This window comes from Vulpes vulpes, chromosome 7, assembly GCF_048418805.1.
Source record: "Vulpes vulpes isolate BD-2025 chromosome 7, VulVul3, whole genome shotgun sequence".
Classification (NCBI taxonomy): domain Eukaryota; kingdom Metazoa; phylum Chordata; class Mammalia; order Carnivora; family Canidae; genus Vulpes; species Vulpes vulpes.
The window spans coordinates 41,349,961-41,374,507 of NC_132786.1; the positions used below are offsets into that span (position 1 = coordinate 41,349,961).

Genomic DNA, 24,547 nt, shown 5'->3' on the forward strand with positions numbered 1-24,547 from the left:
CTTTCCAGTATGCTCCATTGTGGGTAGTTTTGATGCAGTCCATAAAGGATACATATTCCCATTGCTGTTCACTCATTTGATCAAAGGGTTACCCAAATAGCTAGGGATTCGAGGGAGAAGTAGCTTCCTCTAGCACCTATCAACTCCACTGAGGACAGAAGAGCCTCCCTCTCCTATAGGTGGAATACTCCAAAGGGTCCAAACTTCACTGTATCTTATAGGTAACATTTCTGTCTTAACAAGGAGGCCATGCTATCTGTGCAGAGATTGTAGAACGCTGCCTCCACGATCAGAAAGATATGGAGATTCAGAGGCTCAGGGCCTGTGAGAACCTCTGTTTCCAGAAGAGCTTTGTGTGCAGTTGCCACTGTCATGGAACTTAGAAGGGTAGTTCTCCCCCCACCAAAAATCTATGGGTGGCCCAGAAATTTAGGAAGTATGAGAAGTATGAAAGGAGCTTACTAAAGCCTCTTCAGTGAATAATTCTCTGGGGCAGTGAGAGGGACCACTAATGGAATGACTGCTGTATTGCAATTTGAGCAGATTCTAGAGCTCTTTGTTATAGAGGGCCCCCAATTTGACATGGGCCAATTTGTAAATGACAGCATAAATAGACTTAAGTAAAATTTGTAGATTAGGAATCTGTGGTCTCCAAATCCCAAAAAGGCCTAAAAGATCTTGGGCTTTGTTCTAACACTGTGGCTACAGAGAGTGGCAACTGCTGCTTCTTGACAGTGTTAAAGTGTAAAGCCATCAGCCTAAGGAATAATTTTCAGTAATTTAACTAGGGGTGCTGGACCTTGAAATGTCTATTTTCCTCTTTGAGCCTCCCTCTTTTCTTCCTTATCTTTTTTTTGTCTTTAATTTTGTTCCCCTATCTTAAAAATTATTATATTTCGTGCAATTTGGAGTACACACAACAAAGCCACCTAGAAAAAATTTAATTTATTAAAAAACAACCACCAGAGGACTCCCTGGGTGGCTCAGTGGTTTGGTGCCTGCCTTTGGCCCAGGGCGTGATCCTGGAGTCCTGGGATCAAGTCCCACATCAGGTTCCCTGTATGGAGCCTGTGTCTCTGCCTCAGTCTCTCTCTCTCTCTCTCTCTCTGTGTGTGTCTCTCATGAATAAATAAATAAAATCTTTAAGAAAAAAAAATAACCACCATCTGTGTGTGTGTGTGTGTGTGTGCACACACGTGAAGTAGGTAGAACAGATGGAAAAAATTCTAGGCCCCATGCAGGAGAAAGATTTGGGGAAAGCACCCCATTCATTTAACTTCATTTCTTAAATGAAAAAAAATTTCTACAGCCTCTAGAGGTCATCACAGGTTGCTCTAGGATAGCAGCTTTTCCCAAGTCAGGATGTATGATTTGTACATACCCGGGAGAGATTTTCTTCAACGAATTGGTGTTAAGACAAAAACAAAAGAGGGATGCCTGACTGGCTTAGTGGTTGAGCGTCTGCCTTCAGGTCAGGTCATGATCCCAGTGTCCTGGGATCAAGTTCCGCATCGGGCTCCCTAAGAGGAGCCTGCTTCTCCTTCTGCTTATGTCTCTGCCTCTCTGTGTCTCTCATGAATAAATACATAAAATCTTAAAAAAGAGAGAGACAAAAACAAAACATTTGCACAAACTTATCTTCAAGATAACACCATAAATATGATATTTAATATTTTCATTTTGACAGTATTGCCGATGTAGATAAACATTAATTCTTTAGCAAAATATTGATTCTTTAGGGGAAAAAAGGAGGTAAGGCTGTGTGAGAGAATCTGTCTCTGCCTCTTGCCTCATTTCCCGTAGTTTGCTGACATTTTTTTTTTAAATGTTCCTTGGCATCTAGACACATCACCTCAATCCTTGCCTTCATATCATCCTCCTGTGTGCATGTCTGTGTCCAAATTTCCCCTTTTTATAAGGATGCTGATCATACTGGCACAGCCCATGATCTCATTTTAACTTGACTGTCTCTTTAAAGACCCTATCTCCAAATAAAGTCACATTCTGAGGTACTTCAATTAGGACTTCAATATGTGAATTTGGGGTGGGACACAAATCAAACCCTGGCTTTGGAGTGGCAAAGCTGAAGAATGAAATGCCCAGAATTTCATTTTAGTTAAATCATTCTAGAATCTTAAGTTGAAGACAGATATTCAAGGTAATAATTTCAACCATGCTACACATAAAGATTACCTGAGAAGCTTTCAAAGTAAACCAATGTCCAGACTTTCCTTTAATTGTTGTGGGGTAGATATCTGAGATATCTGGCAATAGTATTTTATTTTATTTATTTTATTTTATTTTATTTTATTTTATTTTATTTTATTTATTTTTTTATTATTTATTTGAGAGAGAGAGAGAGAGAGTGGGAGTACAAGTTAGAGTGGAGGGAGGCAGGGGGAGAGCAAGATGGAGAAGGACACGCCCAGGACCCTGAGATCTTGACCTGAGCCAAAGTCAGACTCTTTACTAACTCAGCCATCCAGGTGCCCCTGGGAATAGTTTTGTTTTTGTTTGTGTTTTTATTCTTAAAAAGCTTCCCGGAAAGCATAATATGCAGCTGCATTTATTTATTTATTTATTTATTTATTTATTTATTTATTATTATTATTTTTTTTTGCAGCTGCATTTAGAATTACTTTTCTGAAATAATAAGACTTGAGGCAGGAAGACCTATGGAGGCTGTTTTGTTAATCAAGGAAAGTATTAATAATGCTCTGAAACATGGCATCGGTAGTGGGAAAGAGGAAGAGGAAGAGATAGATGGTTTCTAGAAACAGGAAGTAAATCAGCAGGATTTACTGATTGAATGTGGGGGTGGTAGGCAAGAACATAGTTGATGCCTACGTTCCCATCAGGTACATGTCCAGTGTCACCAGCAGATTTTAAAGATAAAAGACATTTGTTTTCTTGGGGCAGAGCATGATAATTGAAATGACTAAGTTTTTAACAAATTTGTTATTCTGAGATAATTGTAGATTCACAGAGAGATTTGATGTTTCTTTTAGTGGTAATATCTTGCAAAACTATAATACAGTATCACAGCTGGATGTTGACACTGATCAGTGGAGACACAGAACAGTTCTATTACCACAAGGGTACACTGACTTTGAGATGCCTGTAGATACTGGTCAAATAAGACTCGTTAAGGTGGAACTCCATAAATAACTGTTCTGAACCTAGTTTTGATCACTCCAAGGTACCAGAAATCTGCCAAAGCTAAGTGAGATCCACCTATATCAGGTACCTCAATGTAATAGTACACAAGGGAATTGTTTAAGATTTGTTTGTTATTTATTTATTTAGAGCGTGAGAGAACATGAGCAGGAGGGGCAGAAGGAGAGGGAGAGAGAGTGTCAAGCAGACTCTGCGCTGAGCATGGAGCTGGATCTCACGACCCTGAGATCACATCCTGAGTTGAAACCAAGAGTCAGAGGTTTAACCACCTGCACCATTCAGGTGCCCCAGGAATTTACACTGGAGATTTTATGTCTAGCAGAGTGTTAGAAGTGCACGTAGTTCCACCTGTAGAACAAGATCTACTCAGGCAAATTGTTTACACACATATACTCACAAATGCATGCACATATATGTCACAATAATGTACAAGCACAGATACAAAATAGAAGATTCAGAAGTTTGTGAGTGGCCACTATATGAACCCCTCACATTTGAAGTGACAATTCTGTCTTTTAAAGGGTGTGTTTCATTTTAACTACAGCCAAAAAAAATGAGAGATTAAAAACAGCTGGAACATATGTCTATTTTCACCTCCTCCATCTGGAACTTTGTTTTTGGATATCACAGACATTTTCCAAACAAAACTCTGCTGAACAAAATGATAAATGTGGAAGAGACATGTATGTTCTTTTTTTGCTTAAAGAGCTTTATAGAATTCAAAGCATTGGGGTGTTTTTCAAACATAAAACTAAACCTTTGAACATCACAAATAGAGTTTGCTTTTGATGGCTGATGTGGCAGTGACTTTATATTTGAAATTGGGTGATATTGTGAACTACAATGAAGATTCTTTAATCCCTAGGCCCTATTTACATGGGAAGTAAAATGAAATCTTTTATTATATGTTGATATTTAAATAAAATAAGTAGACAAATAATGTGCTAGTCAACCTTTTAAGTTTCTGTAATTTTCTAATTCATCCTTTACCTTAACTTTTCTATCTGAAACTACAATAACTAGACCCTTATCTCATCATGCCCTAATTACTAGAATAACTTTTTCATTCTTTCTCTGACCGGAGTATGCTTTTATTTCAAGACATCTCTATCATTCTAGGTTAACATTTTAAAACTGCTTTGGTAACATCACTCCTATTGTGTGGAGACTAAAATCCCAAATCCTTGATTTTCATCATATAGGTATGACTTTGATCCCAGATTTTCAGTCTTTAATTCAAATGCCATTTCTTCCGGTTACAGGTACATTTTGCAAAAACTCATTGTTCTAGACTAACTGATGAGCTATGAAGGTCTGAAGTCAGGTGGTAGCAGAGAAAATAGATGAAAAATGGAAAAATAATAGGGATCATAGAATGGGTAAATTTTGGTGACCAATTGATTAAAAGAGAGAAACTGGTATCAAGTATGATATCTACATTAAGCTACTGTGTGGATTACCCGAGAGAGAGAGAGAGAGAGAGAGAGAGAGAGAGAGAGAGAGAATCCAGGAAAGAGAGAGGTTTGGCATAACAAGGAAGAAATCATTATTTTGAATTTTGTGTATGACTTCTAGGTGAATATATTTACTCCATAGTTGTTGAGAGTCAGGGAAAGAGAGGAGAGGGAAAGATAAAAGGTTTGCAGACAGTAAAAAATTATAATTGCCATGTTCATCCAACATAAGACTATTAAATATAAATTCACTGTGCTACAAAAAATATAGCCTAGGGGTATAGCATATTTAAAACCCCCAATTTTATTGGATAATAAAGCAATAAAATTAAAGTATTTTCCATAAAAATGACAGAAACAGTATTAAACAAAAGTTCAAATAAAAATCTCCGTACCATTTACCTTGAACTTTTGGCTCAATGTACAAATGATTTAGAAATTATGGCTACTTGACTATCTCAGCAGCTGTTTTCACAGACTAAAGATATGGACTTGGGTTTCATGCTTAAGTGATATTTATTAGACTAGGAGAAATATGGGGGGGGGGTAGGAGGGGTCATGGCTACTCTTTTGCTCCACATTAGGGAAATTCTTTTGTTTTGTGACCAAGCACATCGTTTTAAGATAAGTAAGAAAGGAGAGGGTCACCTGCCTAACAAGCTAGTTTACCCCAGGGCAGTCGACCAGGTGACAGATGGAGTCAGATTGCCCTCACATTCCTATAAGAGAAGATATTTTTCACAGTTCTGGACCATATCCACTCAACATAAAACAGAATCTGATAACAATTATGGGTTGCTAGTGCACAGTGAGAAGTCAAATACCAAAGCCAGTCCTTGCCAAGTTTTTCTTTGTATTTTAACCACATGATCCATATTCTTCATTAGGCCATCCTTCATCTGTCTAAACAACAGGCTGGTGTTAGTTTATAAAACTTAACTGTTCTGAGTCCAGAGGCTTATGCATGCTTCTTTGGAATATATTTGTGGAGATCTAAAATCAGCAGTTTGATATAAATATCTGGACTTTGGAGGGAGAGATCAGATATCGATTCATTGACAAATGGGGATTAAAACCTTACAATTGAATGATGTTGCAGAGAGAGCACCTATTGATAGAACAAACAGGCCAAGGGTAAGGCCCTTGGGTAATCCAACAGAAGCCAAATAGAGGAAGGAGACCAAGCACTTAGAATGAAAAACAAAAACAAAAACAAAAACAAAACCCAAAAACCAGACAAGTGGGGCAAAAGGTCTGATATTTATTAACTTTCGGAATGACTTTTAGAAAATTTTAATTCAAAGGGCACCTGGGTGGCTCAGTCTGTTCAACATCTGCCTCTGGCTCAGGTCATGATCCCAGGGTCCTGGGATGGAGCCCTCATTGGGCTCCTGCCCAGCCCTCTTCTCCCTCTCCTTCTGCCTGCTGCTCCCCCTGCTTGTTCTCTCCCTCTCCCTCTGTCAAATAAATAAAATCATTTTTTAAAAAAGAAAATTTTAATTCAAGTAGGTTTGCCTCCTCCTGCTTTTTTTCTATTAGGTGATTTATGATTTTTTATTGAACTATAAAAACTTTTCATACTTCAGTGACATAGAGACTGTTATAATGCTTGAATTCCATCTCACCATTTGTCTTTTGTTTGTTTCACTTATATTGTGATACCTCCCTCATTATTTGCAGTCAAATTTATTAGCTTTTATTGAATTTTTCTTTTTGAGAGAGAGAGAGAGAGAGATTGGGAGTGGGGGTGGGGATAGACAGAGGAAGAGGGAAAGAGAGGAGAATCTCAAGCAGGCTCCACACTCAGCATGGAGCCCTCTTGGGGCTCAGTGTCACAATCCTGAGATCATGACTTGAGCCGAAATCAAGAGTTGGACGCTTAACCAACTGAGCTACCTAGGCGCTCCCCGATCTTACTAGTTTTTTAAGGTACTATATAACTCATTGCTTCTTTTCTTTTGCTTTAAGTGCTCTTGTCCATCCAAAATATATATGTTTTTCAATTTTTGACCAATATATTTTACTCAATTTTTAGAAAGTCATAAAAAACTTTGGCTCTTTAAATTCATCTGAGGTGCATTTGTAATAACTCAGTAGACATATGCTGAAACTCTGAAATGAATCATGCTAGCCAATCTTGTGGCCAAGGTTCTTCCCACTGAGGAGATTTCTCTCATGAAGTCTCTGAGTACTACTTGTAAGAGGGCCCTGGGAGCAAGTTCAGCAGAAGACTCTACTGCCTGAAACTGCAGCTCTGAATGATATAGTTTGGGGGGCTTTAGGTTTTATTTATTTGTTTGTTTGTTTGTTTTTAGTGGCTACACAATGATCAATCTCTGTTAACCAGGTTTGGTCATGTTAGCTTCCCAACTATTCTATTGGAATCTGTTGCTTATAACTAATCCCAGAAATCTCATTGAGTTATGCTTTTTAAATAGGGTCACACCCTTGCCCCCCCACTCTTTTCCTTCCAAATATTTCAAGCCTGAGTGCTATTTCTTTTTATTTCTGTTTAAGAGATTTAGCTTCAGTATATGAATAAGATATTATGGCTTGAGGTAGCAAAGTTGTTCACATTTCTCTGCATTTCACTATGGTATCCTCTACTGGGCCTCACCCAATCCATGTTCCAGTTGGATGTGAATTTTAATAAGAGCCATCATCAATTTTGTGAGCAGCAGGCCAAGCAAAGGTGTTTTGGAGAGGGAATCTGGCATCCTTAATTCCAAATGCCTGGATCCCTTAGTTGTTTTTATCAGCATACCCACTTTAGGAGCACCAGAGAATTTAACTGCTTAAATTCAGCTGGGAACATGTGGTAGCCATTAGCTCTGTCCATCAAATATTTCCAGTTTTCCTTCTAGGTACATGGTAGGATTGCAGTTCTTTGCTCCCCTGAAACTGTGTGTGACCATCTGATTTGGGCTTTTCAGTGAAATGTTGAATGGAAGTGATGTGTGTCCCTTCTGGATGGAAGCTTTAAGTATCGGTTCACTCTTTACCAACTTGCCATTTCTATATAGTGGCTGCCCTGCCAGCTTGGATACTGGTGATGGGCCAACATAAAGGAGAGCAAAAGCTCAGTTGGTTAAGCGACTGCCTTAGGCTCAGGTCATGATCCTGGGGTCCTGGATGAGCCCTACATTGGGCTTCCTTCTCAGTGAGGAGTCTGCTTCTCTCTCTCTCTCTCTCTCTCCCCCTCTGCCCCTCCCTACTGATTATTCTCTCTCTCTCTCTCAAATAAATAAAATATTTAAAAGAGAGAGAGCAATAGATATGTGCCTTTGATGAGAAATAACCTTTTGCTGTTTTAAGTCACTTACCTAAGGTTTTTTTTTTTTTTTTTTTTTTTAAGATTTATTTATTTGAGGGGGAAGGGGCAGAGGGAAAGACTTTTCAATCAGACTCCCTGCTGGGAGCCAGCCCCAGACTCCCGGGCTCCATCTCCCGACCCATGTGATCATGATCTGAGCAGAACCAAGAGTCAGACACTTAACTGACTGAGCCACCCAGGTGCCCTGAAGGCTATTTACTATTAGAGTGTCATGGGGCACCTCCTGACTGAGGCAAAACTGAGTTTCTCAAAGTGGACTTCTATGGGACTAACCTGATTTGACGATTTTAGAAAAGAAGACATGGTGCTCTTAGATAGACTTAGAAGGGACACAGTAAAAATTGATTAGGAAGTCAGCCCTGCACATCCATGAGAAAAGGCTGCCCTGGGGACAAAGAGCTTCATCCATGTGTGTGTGCTCATGGTGGTTACATTGTTGTACACTAGGGTGAAATAGTCATATTGTGAGAAGCACAAGCCAAGAAATGGAAAGAAAATACTCATGTAAAGATTCTCTCACCATATGATAATAATAAAACTTGAATAAAAATAAACATGAAACCCAAATATAAGACTTCCTGACTTAAACAAATAAAATCCTCATGACCTTCTGAGGTATAGGCCTCTTTTACTTATTTTGCTGAGAGTGATTTGGCTTTACTTAGGCCTGTATTCAGTTTCGAAGAGTTTTCTGTAATTGTTTATTCTATAGCCAATGTTTCAATTTATTTTGAAGGAACATTGCTTCTGTCACTACTGTCTGTTCTATCATTGTATCAAATTCTCTCTCAAGTCACTTCCACCTTCTTGCCTGCATTCTCAGAGAATTTCACAAGTTTGTGTTTCACAGAGCTCTTCAATCTTTTACTCAAAACTTCTTAAGTGTCTATAATCCTCATTTTCATTGCACATGATACATTTCCCTTTTTCTAAACCCAGGGTCTTTACCTCTCCTATCATCGACTTTTCTTTTCTTTTTTTAAGATTTTATTTATTTATTCATGAGAGACACACAGAGAGAGGCAGAGACATAGGCTGAGGGAGAAGCAGGCTCCCTGCAAGGAGCCCGATGCGGAACTTGATCCCAGATCCCAGGATCATGCCCTGGGCCAAAGACAGACCCTCAACCACTGAGCCACTTAGGCGTTCCCTATCATTGGCTTTTTAAAACAATATTCTGACCACCTTTAAAACATATACTTGCAATCTGGAGATTGTTTCAGGTTTTCAAACAAGTTAGGAGCAATGACTTGATTTCAGGTTTCTCTTATTTTATTATTTGTTAAAATTTCATACACAGGATGTATAAGTCAACAATTCATGTCACCACCACATTCAGTCTTGTACACTGTGAAAACTCCTTTCAAATTTAACATTTGATTGACTCTCAATTTTTGATTCCTATTTTATTGTGTCTTTTTCTTTTTCTTGTGCAAAAATGGGATAGTCTGAATCACAGACTATCTCTTCAGACACAGAGAATCTGAGTGGAATGACTAAAGGTCATTGGTGAAATCGTCATTTTTCTTTTGCAGTCATAGGCATTAAGATCACTAAGCAAGAAATGATAGAGATGCTTCTTGCCCCTCTTCCCCAATCAAAGACACATTTAGTAACTTACATTTTTTTTTGCTAGTAAAAATCACAAGCATGTTCTTTTTGAAAGAGAGTAGTGTTCTAGATGTCAGGTGGCAATCCTCCTGACTGTTTTATCATAAATGTTTTCAGTTTCATGAAAGTATATTAACTATGAAACCAACATCAGTGAATACTTGGAATAATAGATATAACAGGTAAACAGAAATACCATATACTTCAGTATATCAAAAGTCATTTTTTGTGTTTGGAATTTGATAAAGAGCAATGCATCAAAATGTCCCACCTTTGGCATTTTGAATAGCCTGGCATGAATGACATGAATATTAAGTAAATATCAAAATTTATTTTTAATCTTGAAGTCTTCAAAGATACTTTACAATCATCAAAGAAGTGATTAAGGAAAAAAGTAAGAAACACATTGACTTTGTTTAACAGTTTTGACTCTTGTTGAGTTGAAGAAATCTTGGTGAAAGATAATGCTGGTAACTATTAGAGATACATATTAAACATAAACATCCTCTCAAGTAGAGAAAGATTACCAATTGTGAAAATATGTGTCATTAACATGGTGCCAAACATTGCCTGAGGTTTGTTGTATTTCTGTATCTTAAAGATCTTTAAATAGAACTGTACTTTTTTCTCTGTAGACTCACAAATGTTAAATCAACCTAAATAAAATGGTTTCACTAAATATTGTGAGAAACCCATGATCATGGCATATTATGGCAGTGGACTTTTTGTTTCAAAATATGCCACTCAAAAATTATCTAGAAAAATACAACTTTAGGAAATCTCTTCCTTTTATATATGCTACTCTTACATGTATGTACACATACATCTTCTAGACATATATATGATAAGTTTAATAATTTCCTGAATTAAATATTCTTTTTTTAAAAGATTTTGTTTATTTATTCATGAGAGATAACAGAGATAGAGGCAGAGATATAGGCAGAAGGAGAGGCTGGCTCCCTGCAGGGAGCCTAAAATGGGACTGGATCCTGGGACTCTGGGATTGTGCCGTGAGCCAAAGGCTCAACCACTGAGCCAAATTGGAGTTCCTCCTGAATTAAATATTCTTAATATACTTAGGGATGCCTGGGTGGCTCAGTTGTTTAAGTGTCTGACTCTTGATTTCAGCTCAGGTCATCACCTAACGGTCGAGAGATTGAGCCCTGAGTTGGGTTCTGTGCTCAGCCTGGAGTCTACTTGGATTCTCTCTCTCCCTCAGCCCCTCCTCCTCCTTTGCACATGGTCTCTCGCTCTCTCTCCTCTCAAATAAATGAATAAATATTAAAATATATAAATACATATTTTTAAATATACCTATAGTAAATGGTCCACTTTGCATAGGGTCTTTTGAGATTCAAATGGTAAAGACTGTGGGGGGGGGGGAGTTAAAATAGTAAATAAATTAATTTCAATAGTATCACATTTTATAGTCAGTGATTGGGTGGCTGCTTCAGCACAAACTGTTCCTTATTGATAAGAGAGCCAAAGCATGCTTCTAGAACTCTGACCTCTAAATTCAGATGTAAATACACTCTCTTCTTTTTTTCAATGTTCAGTTGTTTGAAGGAAATATTAGAAGAATGGTGCCATCTTGTTTTTCATAAAAAGTCCAGCAAGGACCAGGAAAATTTAGATTTTCCATATTATATGCTCCCTTGGACTTCTGTTAGCCAAAAATTTAATACTGTTATAGTTGCTTTATTGGATCCAAAGTTCTTACCAAATTTATTGATATTATTTTTGAACACTATGAAACAAACTATCCACACTTAATTTGTAAAGAAAAATCAGAGGAATGATGGATGCATTTCCAGCTTATATCTTGACTTTTTATTATAGCTGACTTTGGACAATTTTTAAACTAGAGGAATGACATAAAAAATGATGGGACCATCTGCTTTGCTTCTCCCATTACTTACGAGAATTAATCATGCAATGTTTGTTAAGACTGCTAATTGTGGCCACTTGCATGAGTTTTAATACCATGGTAAAGCTAAAACAATTTTCCTGAAACATCATCCTATTTTGGGGGGCTATTCTTTTCAGTATATTGATAAATTGAAATATTATACTCATTTTAGGGAGTAAATCTTATTTTACATATCTACAATAGGATAAAGATCATTGTATGATAAAAGCTTGAATGGAATTGTAGTATGCACAAACATGAGAGACATTGATGAGGCTAGAAGAAATGATATCATGATACATGAAGTATATATATTTAAGGGATATATTTTTATTCAAAATCAACATCTTGCTCTCTTAGAAGTCTCTACTCAAAATACACTTCATAACTATATAGAAGGACTGAGAAAAAACACTTACAGACACATTCTAACCTATTTTAATTTGAATTGTTATATGCAAGATTTGAAATTACATCATATATGGAATAAGAAAGCCACAAGGCAACTAAATTTAGCTACCTTTGCATGGAATGCAGACTTAAATAAATTATCAGGAGTTAGAAATGTTTATATAGAAAAAGTAAAGAACTATCAAGAGTCTGACTACTAATTTTACTCTGCCATCAGCAATGGTCTGGCCTCTATCTAAATAAATCTCTTACTAGGCTTCCACTTTCTTATTTTATAGAGAAGGTTACTTTCTTGAGTTTTTGGGAGTGTTATTTCAGATTTTTATGTAGAATTAGAATTATTACAACGTCAAATGAGAATAAGTATGATACTCCAGAGAAGTATAACAAAGAAAATGAAATCCAACTAAAATTTTACTGTTTTTCCCCTCATGTCATTTTTCAAATAGATGAGTGTTTTCTGCATGCTGCTAAGAAACCTATCAAGAGCTGCCTTCTCCTGGGTAGGCAGAGAGGAGATCTGGACAAGCCCATCCCTCCCCACCTCTGATGAGCCCACTCAACAGTAGTTCTGCTTTGGTTATTTTTATTATTATATATTCAATACCTATTTTCTGTGAAGAAAGAATTTCATGGCTAAATAAAACATAAAGTGAGTTATTATTCTTCAATTCATATGCTGATATTAATAAATTTACATTTGCAAACAAAATACACATTTGTATTTTTCTTCAAATGACTCAAAGTAAACTTTATTATCATTGCATTATTATTTTTGTTACTCTGCTTTAATAACCAGTATGCAATGAATCAGTTTAGGCAGTAATCTTACACTATGACCTATCAACCCCAAGTCAACTTCTTTGCATATATATGTTTATATCAACTTTGCCTCACACCATGAATAAGCTGAAATTTTAAGAAATAATTAAACTTTTTTTTTTTTTGCCATTGGGAATGGTTGCAAAACTAGCATTTTAATTATTCTGGATAAGAAAACATAAAATTCTGTATAGAATATAAATGTAAAAAATAATTCATGTTTAGTTACACTCTAAGAAAATTATAGCTTTCTGTAACTAAGATATAATTGAAAATAAGTTAAACTAAACATTTAGCTTAAGTACAAGAAATGAGGCTAAAATAAGTAGGCAAACTAAATTAACACAGATGATACTTTTTAAAAATTGTGAATTAGAAAACAAACAAGCAAAAGGCCTGAAAAGATCTGTTTATATAAAAAATACCAATAATAAAAATTCACCTGTCATGTGTAAGCAAAACAAAAAGAAAGAAAAGAAAAATATTACATTAGAAGTAATAAAGCAGATACATTCACCAGAGCAGGAGAAATTAAAGAATTATAAAAATCATTATGCCAATCTCTTATCAATAATTTTATACATTCATATAAAAAGAATAATGTCCTAGAAAAATAATAAACTACTAAAAGTGAGTTGGATACAATAAAACAAATCAAGATTGATGAGGAAAATTTTGTTAATTGCTTATCACTAAATACAAGCTGGGTTCAGGTGGTTTTTTACTAACATTGTTGTATTAGTCAAATTATTCTAGATGACAAAAAGATGGAGAACATCTTCTTTTATAAATTTATTGCCAAATTCTGATGAAGAAGGTAAGAACTAAGGATAAATCAAGGACATAAATATCTAGTAATAAACTACAGAATTTGCAGAAATAATTTACCCAGAAAATTATAAAACATTATTGAGAGACATTAATAAAGATCTAAGTAAATGGATTCATGTACTAAGTATATAGATTGGAAGACTTAATATTGCAATGTCAATTCTAGCCAAATTATACATACGTTTAGTCCCAATAAAAAAAATATCTTTGTTTGATAGATCTTGACAACCTGATTCTCAACTGGGAAATATAAAGGTCCTTGAATAGCTAGTACAATTCTGAAGAAAGAAAAATTGTTATAATTTCCTTAAATAATAACTAAAATACACAGTTGAGAAAGCAAAACAAAGCTCAAACTTACTATGTACATATCAGCTTGTGTAAGTTACGGACCTACTGGACATCTGATCAGGTTTAGCGTCCTTATCATGTGCACCATTCGCAAATGAGCCTAGCCTGAATTGGAGGCACTACCCAGTTTTATTAGTTGAAGGCACTCATCCAGATGGCCATATCTCAAGAACCCTTAAGCCTTGTCATTAGAAGGCAATAAAAAACAATGCTTCTCTTCTTTTAGGAGTTGTGCCAAAAACTCAGACTGCAAGGGGCTCCAAATCATGTAATTCTCAATTATTTCTTTATGGACTTATATTTAAGTAAGTGTACTATGAGGAGACATGTCTGTTCCTCTGATAACCTTTCAATTAATTTACAAACTCTCTTAAGGCATAGATTGGATAGGATTCACTGATTGAAAACTTAAGTAAGAGGAAATAAATTAGGGAATTCTTGTGGGAAATTAAAACCTAAAGTAATTAAAATGTCTCAGTGAGGCTCAACATTTCCACTAAAGAAGTATATCAGCATACCTCAGAGATATTACAGGTTCAGTTCCAGACCACAGCAATAAAGCAAATATTGCCATAAGGCAAGTCAAATGATTTTTTTCGTTTCTTAATGCATATAAAAGTTATGTTTACACTATACTGTAGTATATTAAATATGGTCTACATTATACCTAAAAAATGTACATATTTTAATTAATAGTACTTTATTGCTAAAAAAATCCTACCCATTATGTAAGTTTCAGTAAGTCATCATCTTTTTTTTTTTGGTGAAGGACCTGACCTTGATGCTAATGGCTGCTGACTGATCAGGGTGGTGGTTGCTGAAGGTTGGGGTGGTGGTTGCAGTAATTTCTTAAAATAAGACAACAATGAAGTTCGCTCATTGATTGACTCTTCCTTTCCCAAACTATTTCTCTGCAAAATTGGTTGCTGTTTAATAGATGTTACCCATAGTAGGGCTTCTTTCAAAATTGGAGTCAATTCTCTCAAACCCTGCCTCTGCTTTATCAGCTAAGTTTATGGAATATTCTCAATTTTTTGTTGTCATTTCAATAATCTCCACAGCCTCTTCTCTAGGAGTAGATTCCATCAAAGAAAAGAAAGAAAGAAAGAAAGAAAGAAAGAAAGAAAGAAAGAAAGAAAGAAAGAAAAAGAAAGAAAGAAAGAACAAAAACCAAAAAAACACTTTTGGGGCATCTGAATAGCTCAGTCAATTAAGCATCTGACTCTTGATTTCAGCTCAGGTCTTGATCTCATGGTCATGAATTTAAGCCCCATGTTGGGCTCTGCACTGGGCATGGAGCCTACTTAAAAAGGAAAGAAAAATAAAAACAGAAGGAAGGAAGGAAGCAACCCTCATCTACTCAAGTTTGATCATGAGCTTGCAGCAATTCTCAGTCCCATCTTTAGACTCCACTTCTAATCCTCATTCCCTTATTATTTCCAACACATCTGCAGTTAACTTCCTCCACTGAAGTCTTGAACTCCTCAAAATCATCCATGAGGGTTGGAATCAACTTCATCCAAACTCCTGTAGATGTTAATATTTTGACCTCTTCCTTTGAGTCATGAATACCCTTAATGGCATCACAAATGGTGAGTCCTTTCCAGATTTTTTATTTACTTTGCTTAAATCCATCAGAGGAATCACTCTTTATGGCAGTGGTCTTCGAAACTATATTTATTAAATAATAAGCCTTGAAAGTCAAAATTCCTCATTGATTCATGGGCTGCAGAATATATTTTATGTTCACAGGCATGAAGACACCATTAATCTCATTACACATCTCTATCAGAGTTCTTGGATGACCACATGCATTGTCAATAAGCAGTGGGTATCTTGAAAGTAATCTTTTCTAATCTATAGATCTCAACAGTGGGCTTAAAATATCCCATAAACCATGCCATAAGCAGACGTGCTATCCTCCAGGCATTGTTTTTCCAGTTACAGAGCACAGGCAGAGTAGATTTAGCAAAATTCTTAAGGGCTCTAGAATATTCAGAATAGTAAATGAGCACTGGCTTCAACTTAAAGTCACCCCTAACAAGAGAGTCAGCCTGCCCTTTAAATCTTTGAAGCCAGGCGGTGACTTCTCCTCTCTAGCTATGAAAGTCCTAGGTGGCATCATCTTCCAAAATACAGCTCTTTTGTCTACACTAAAAATCTGTTTAGTGTAGTCACCTTCACAATTTATCTGAGCTATGTCTTCTGGATAACTTGCTACAGCTTCTACAACAACATTTGCTGCTTCGCCCCGCATTTTTATGTTATGGAGATGGCTTCTGTTCTTAAACATCATGAATCAACCCCAGCTAGCTTCAGACTTCCTTCTACAGCTTCCCCATCTCTCTCAGCCCTCATAGAATTGAAGAGAATTATGGCCTTGCTCTGGATTAGGCTTTGACTTAAGGAAACGTGGTTAGTTTGATCTTCTATCCAGACTACTCAAACTTTTTTCCTATCAGCATGAAGGCATTTTCACTTTCTTATCATTCCTGTGTTGACTGGAATGACAGTTTTAATTTCCTTCAAGAGTTTTTCCTTTGCATTCACAGCTTGGCTAACTGTTTGGCACAAGGGGCTTAGCTTTCAGCCTATCTCAGCTTTTGACAAGTCTTCGAAACTAAGCTTAATCATTTCTAGCTTTGGATTTCAAGTGAGAGATGTGAGACTCTTCCTTTCATAGTACCCCAAACAATTACAATAGTCTTATCTACTAATCATAGATCACCATAGTAAATAAAATAATAATTAAAAAGTTTGATATATTGCAGAATTACCAAAATATGATGGACACAAGGTGAGTGAATGCTGTTAGAAAAATGTCACCATAGACTTGCCTAACACAGGGTTGCCATAAACATTCAATTTGCAAAAAAATGTGTTCCCTGCAAAGCACAATGAAGTGAAGCACAATAAAATGAGGTATACCTCTACAGTCACTCACGTTATCTAAATCTTAGAAAATTAGCTATAATGGGATATCCAAGGAAGTGTAAAAATGACTCAACATTAAGAAATTTTGCATATTTTGTCAATTACTAGGCAACTTTCAAGCAAATCATCTCGACTCAAATCAGAAAGTACAGATAGAGTTAAAACAAAGGAAAAGTGACAATATAAAACTATATACTCATATGTAAAGTATGATTATCTTTATTCCCAATAAATATTTCCTTTTATTTTTCTGCCTTTCAAAATCTTAGGTAATTGAAGAATTCTTTTTCATTCAAAGTAAATACATTTTTTTTGCATAAAATAATGGAATTGGCATAAACAGCACCCAAAATGAAGTTTTTTTTCCTTATTTTATTTTCATATTATATACATATAGGCATTTATAAGCATCACTGATCAGGGCCATTATTTGTATGCATTTGCCTATTTGCAATGTAAACTCATTTAACTACTCTAAATGGAATATATTCTTTCTATATGTAAAATCCATTTTGTAAAACCATCATGGATATTTTTTCTGATTTAACTTGTATTTCATTCTTTGCTTGTTCAGTACTTCCTGATAAATACATATTTATTTATTTGGGGTCTTACACACTTTTAAAAATGGAACTCCACTTTCATCTCATCTATCTCTCTCTTTTTTAAGATTATTTATTTATTAGAGAGACAGAACATGAGAAGGGGGAGGGGCAGGGGAGAAGCAGACTCTCCTGAGCAGGGAGCCCAATGAGGGGCTTGATCCCAGACTCCCAGGACTCCATAATCATGACTTGAACTGAAGGCACAATTAACCTACTGAGCAACCCAGATGCCCTATCATCTAATCTCTTAAGATAAACTCATACAAATCCCACCTGACAGATGCCCTTGTGCCCCATTTAATGTTATTCTCGCGGACAGCTTCAAGCCTAGCCTTCCACCAATAAGTTAGCTTTGCTTTAGGACTGGCTTCCCATGTTTTATTTCCAGGAATAAGGTTTCTGACTAGCTCCTGAGCTCTGATTCCCATTTTCCAATAAGCAGATGCTTTCTTATACTTTAATGCATAAGTTCCTATCTGAGAAAATTATCAAAAATTATTCTGCCATTTGATCCCATAAATATAACTTAAAGAAAAAAACAAAACAGCTGGTGCTTTGGAGCGCTTGGGTGGCTCAGCCAGTTGAGCATCTGACTCTTGGTTTCAGCTCAGGTCATGATCTCAGGGTCCTAAAAAGGAGTCCCATGCTCATGGGGATCCCAACTCAGTGGGGAGTCTGCTTTCCTCTCTCTCTCCCTCTGCCCCTCCTCCCACTCCTGACTCTCTCTCTAATAAATAAATAAATCTTTTTTTAAAAGTTGTCAAAAAAATTTTTTTAAAGGTGTCATTTTAACATGTGAGCCATATTTCTTAGGTCAGTAAAAGTAGAGCAAATATTACTTTTCAGGCTACATGCCCTCTTTTTGATTCCTAGAAACATAACTATTATATAACCAAGTTAATATTTATAGGGAAGTAATTGTTAGAATTATCAGTATATGAGATGGCAACAATAAAGATGATGCATGAAATGACAACTTGAGTAACTTGTTTGAGTGTCCCCTGAAGAGCTGGAGTCGTAGGACAAAGAAACAAACAAACAAACAAACAAAACAGAGAAAAGGGAATAGAAGGAAGGAATTGAGTGTGCAATTTCTAAGAAATATGAAACATTTAATTTTTACTGTATACAAATTTCAAGCTCTAGAAACTGCAGTTCTGGGCAAAATCACCAGATTTTGCCAGCCAAGTAACCCAGAAGTGATATTCATACTTCATTTTGTGTTGTTTTTCATTAAATATCTTCAATTTTCATTTTTCAGAATTCACTGTATGCTTTTACATTTCAAAACGAAATATACAACATCGAACACTCATGCCTGCTGGTATCACCAAAAGGAAAACAACCACATGCTCAGTGTCTCCTGATGGAGGAACACAAAGCTAACCCTGAAGTTCCTGGCCAAAAATGGAAACTGAATCTGAGCAATTCTCTAGACGCAAATGACAGCATACAACGTGGAAGGTAAAGAAACATGCTAAGTCATGCCACAATACGATACTTAGAAAGTCCAGATGGATATTCTACAAGACAAAAATCTAGAGATATTTCAACAAAGTGCAAGGGGAAAAAAAGAGATAGGAAAATTTATAGATTAAAAAAGAATCAACGAATTGCCATGTGTGAGCTTTATTTAGATCCTGATTTAAACAAATGTTTGAAAAATGAGATTTAGGAGGCTACAGGATAGTTATACATTTAATATATACGTAGTGATAACTAAGGATGCTTATTTTTTTTTTAAATGTGATCATGCTGTTGTAGTATAGTTGATCCTTGAACAACTTGGGATTTAGGGATGCCAACCTGTCCCATAGTTGAAAATCAATCTAAATATAACTTTTGATTCCCTCAAAACTAATAGCTGACTATTGATCAGAAACCTTAACAATAACATAAACAGTAGCTTAACATATATTTCATAATATGTATTATATAACGTATTCCTATATGGAAGGTAAAGAAGAGAAAATGTTAAGAAAATCATAATCTGAGCAACCCAGGTGGCTCAATGATTTAGCATCACCTCCAGCCCAGGGCCTGATCCTGGAGACCCTGGGATTGAGTCCCACATCTGGCTCCCTGCATGAAGCCTTCTTCTCCCTCTGCCTGTGCCTCTGCCTCTCTCTCTGTGTCTCTCATGAATAAATAAATAAAATCTTTTTAAAAAAGAAAATCATAAGGAAAATACATTACTGTACTGTTTTTATTTTTAAAAATCCACATATAAGTGGACCCATGTAGTTCAAACCCATTTTCTTCAAGGGTCAATTGCATTTTAAAGAAAAATGTTTGTTAGCAATGCATGCTGAAATATCTACAGATGAAATTATATGATGCCTAGAATTTACTTCAAAATAACAGAGGAACTAGGACGGACTGAAGGGTGATGTATGAGACAAGGATGCACCTATATGTTAATTACTAACACTTAGTCCAGGCTACCTAGAAGTTTATTATGCTACTCTGCCTGTTTTTGTGTCTGCTCAAAATTCTTCATTGATTTTTTTTTAAGTTGTGGCAAAATCAAGCCTTTTCCAGGCTACTGAACAAAGAAACAAATATAAAACCACTTTTATTTCAAATTCCTACTATTTCTAAGAATTTTGGCTTTTTATACTTTCCAATTCTGTGAAGGTTTCAATGTAAGGCCTTTGTATTCTCCTGTATTTTAAAAATCTGTTTAGATAAAAGCATCTGCAGCAAATTAATTTTCTGTCATCAAGCCATTTCTACTTGTACTGATAATATAATTGAATTTTTTAATTGATGTATAGATGACATACAATATTATTTTAGTTTCAGGTGTTACAACATAGTGATTTGACAATTCTGTATACATTGTTACACTCACCATGCTAAGTGTAGTTACCATCTGTCACCATACATAATAATATAATTGGATTTTAAGGCATAGGTCTTTTTGCTAGGTATGTTGAAAACTTATTTTAAGACTCTAGAAATTAAGATTTCTTAGGAGTTTCAGGTGGCAATACTTTAGATAGCATAGCTATTAAAGCAAACATGCTAAATTTTAAGATAGCTAAATTTAAGAACATTAATAAATGGTTTGAAAAATGAAGTTTTGTTTAATAAAATTCAAAAAATAATCTTGCTCTGTACATTGTCTAGAATATGAAATACTAAAAACGTGGAGTAATACTTAGCTTGTAATCATTTACTCTTGTGCATGAAGACAGTAACGGAAATATGGGCTTGGTTTTCTCATGTAGACATTAAGGTACTGACTTTTACTGCCACACATATCTATATAATGTTTCTAACATCATTCACTGGTTTAGGGATCTTAGCAATATTTTTAAAAATAATGAATACAATTCACTAATCTAGGCAGAGTTTGACTGATAAGAATCTCTGAAATTTTTCTTCAATATTTTATTCAGAATTTCCTACATGATGCGGAAACAGAAAAGCAATTGAATCAACCAGAGAACTAATAAGATCATAATTAAGGTTTTATAAGGTCAATTTGTAGAAATATTAGCTTTCTTGCTAATCATAGTAGATAGTGTGTTCAACATAACATTAAAAAAAGATGCACAGTAAATTTTAATTACTTACACTGAAAGGTCCTACACTCTACATCATATTGACAATTTAAATCTCTCCAGTACAACTGTTCAGGACCTTTGCCCTGTTTGGAAACAACTGAGTAAATGCAAGTGATTTTAAATTAAGGATGACTGTGCAATTACTTTAGGGAAGAAAGAATTAGCTTATCCATTAGTGTTATAGGTTGCTGTAAGGAGAAACACTCTGTTCATTCAATTAGCTCTCAACCTCAAGGCAACCAATCATTTCATTTATAACATTGTTGATCAAGCAGCTCTGCATTTTGAAAAAGCTATGCCTTTAGAAAATATAGCCTTGCTAACATATTTCTCTGGGAATGCTTGGATCTATTTGGCACATTAGTTAATTGTCAGGAGACACACATGATTTATTTAATAGATTTTGATCAAATTCTATGAAAAAGTTCTGATAAAAAGAACACTATAAAATTAATTTTTCTAATTGAAATGACTATAAGCATTCATAAAGATTACTTCAAAATGCAATGCTAACTTTATGATATTGTGTACTGAAATTATTCAATAAAATGATGAGATGCAAACAAAAATGAAAATGCAAATCCCACATCGTCTGCGTTAAACTGAAAAAATATTTCACTTTGAACTATGTAGCAAAAATCATATTTTCTGATTGTTACATCCGAGCATTGCAACTATCAATTATTGTTCAAAATTTATACTTCCACAAGAAAGAATTACATTTTTAGATGAATGCAACTTCAAATAATACAAGAGAGTGACGCTATGCATCTCAATTTTTTAAAAAATGTATTCTTAAGTATAGGCATTTTTCTCCCCTTTACTCTCATGAGTAAAGTATCAGGACTACATTTTCAGAAATGTGTTAATATGCAAACCTCTCCCATAATAATGCATATTGCTATATATGATACTGAATACAAGAATAAGAATAAGAGTTTTACCTGGTTAATCACCTGTGTTGGTCTAAAGCTGAATAGAACAAATGGATTCACCAGCTATGTCTTGTCTGATAATCATGAGTGGTGGCCGCAGTTTCAAGGGCTAAGGGCAGCCGCAGTTTCAAGGGGGTGGGATTTATCTTCAGTAATGAATACCCAAGGGACTGCTTCCAATCAGGGAATGCTATTGCAGACAATGAAACCATTCTCTATTTGTTGATGGAGGTTTTGTATGTACAATCTGCTGTGGGTGTATTCATGCATCAGTGAAGGAACCAACATATATTTCACTGAAGCTTATGGTTATTAAGGATATTTTGAAAGAAAGATTACAGGAAAACAAAACTTATCTTTCATCTTTGAAGTTTTTCCATTGTATGTTCATTTCTCCTAATCCCCCCCACCCCCGGTAGAATGAAAATCATAAAAAAGGCTTAAATCCAAGAAATATAATCTCTCACGTGATGATACCGGAGCCCTCTAGAACACCACTGTGGAGGGGTGCACATGGTCTCTGCCTTGAAACTTTTAATTACGGGAGTAGCTCACTATTTTTGGAACTACCTTATTCAACTCAGGACAGTGTCACCTGTGAGACATTTCTATATACTATGGTTATTGATGCATAATATTTTCACCAAAAGTGTATATAAATTTATACATCTTACGTCTATATTACAAGTCAGATACTTTTGTTTGATTTATCCGGGAGTTGCATTTTCCAGTTTTGTAGTTCTAACTTGTTTTGACACACATTCTTCACCTAGTTCTGTCAATTTCTTTTAAGTATATAGCTTTAATCCAATTTCTCAACACTTGGACCAGGACTGCCTAGCATAGCTGACCATTGGCTAACTTTCTTAACTGGCTTCCCTTTTTCTACACTGCTGACCTGCAGTTTATGCTCCATAGAGCAGACTGGCCAATCCTTTAAAAGAGGAGTCAGATCATATTCATCTCCTGGCCCTCCAAATGGCATCTTACTAATAAATGATCTTAAAAAACTCTCTAATACCTTCCAACCTCATTTAAAATAAAGTACAAATCTCGTAGATGGCTTAGAGCAGCCTGGTCTCTCAGCCCAGTTCTCTACCTCACTTAACTTTTTTTCTTCTCTTCCACTTCCCTACTTGCTCCTGGCACTCTGTGGGTACATTGGCCTTCCGGTCATTCCTGGAAGGTGTCAATTGCACACCTGCCTCAGGAACTCGACCTGACTACTGTCCTGGAATAACCCTCCCCCACATGGATTTTTTTTGCATTGAGTTCTCAGTTCAAAAGTCAGCTATATAAACATCAGGGTGCAGGTGTCCCGGCGTTTCCTTTCTAGCAGCAATGTCCACAATAGCCAAACTGTGGAAGGAGCCTCGGTGTCCATCGAAAGATGAATGGATAAAGAAGATATGGTCTATGTATAAACTGGAATATTACTCAGCCATTAGAAATGACAAATACCCACCATTTGCTTCAACATGGATGTAACTGAAGGGTATTATGCTGAGTGAAATAAGTCAATTGGAGAAGGACAAACATTATATGTTCTCATTCATTTGGGGAATATAAATAATAGTGAAAGGGAATAGAAGGGAAGGGAGAAGAAATGGGCAGGAAATATCAGAAAGGGAGACAGAACATAAAGACTCCTAACCCTGGGAAACAAACTAGGGGTGGTGGAAGGGGAGGTGGTGGGGGGTGGGGGTGAATGGGTGACGGGCACTGAGGGGGGCACTTGATGGGATGAGCACTGGGTGTTATTCTGTATGTTGGCAAATTGAACACCAATAAAAATAAATTTATTATTTAAAAAAAATCTGCTATACTGTGGTATCTTCTTTGACCACCCATGGAAATCGCAAACACACCCTTCATCATACCCTTCTTACTTTGCTTTATTTATTCTTTATAGCATTTATTTATGTGTTTGTTTACTAGTTATCTCATCCAATAGAATATAAACTCATGAGAAAGAGGATTTTGTTTTATTTGCTGATGTATCTTAATATCCTAAACAGGGCTTTGCAATGAGTCGGCATTGAAAAAGTATTTCCTTTTTTAAAAAATAAAGATTTATTGATTTATTTCAGAGAGAGAGAGAGTAAGCAGAGGAAGAGGAACAGAGAATCTCAAGCAGACCCCACACTGAGCACACAGCCTATCATAGGTCTCCATCTCACAATCCCGTGATCAGGACCTGAGTCAAAACTGACTGACATTTAAATGACTGTGCCCTCCAGGGACCTTGGAAAAAATATTTCTTAAGTGAATGTATGTTTAAGCTTTACTTCCTTCTCCATTTCATATAGTGTTCTAATCAATAAAATCTGATGGAATAAACGAAATATCAATCTACAGTACAGGTATATCTCAGAGATATTGAGGATTTGATTCCAGACCACTGCAATAAAATCAATATCATAATAACATGATTTTTTGATTCCCCAGTGCACATAAAAATTATATTTACATTATAAAAAATTATATTTACATTACATGTTAGTCCACTAACATTACATGTTAGTCCATTAACTGTGCCATAGTGTTACGCTTTAAAAAAGTACATATCTTAATTTAAAAATACTATATTGCTAAAAACTG

General features: G+C 35.7%; 1 protein-coding gene across 7 annotated transcripts in view; it reads right to left on the reverse strand.

Moving 5' to 3' along the window:
* DLC1 (DLC1 Rho GTPase activating protein) overlaps window positions 1-22,090 on the reverse strand; it is a 488,697-nt gene extending 466,607 nt beyond the window's left edge. For 3 of the 7 annotated variants that reach the window (XM_072763593.1, XM_072763590.1, XM_072763605.1), the window contains exon 1: window positions 21,956-22,063. The gene's annotated coding sequence lies outside the window, so the exon portion shown is untranslated. Of the gene's footprint in view, window positions 1-21,955 lie in introns of all 7 variants that reach the window. The other 4 variants (XM_072763592.1, XM_072763595.1, XM_072763589.1 and 1 more) reach the window with 3 other exon arrangements.
* Window positions 22,091-24,547: the final 2,457 nt, after the last annotated feature.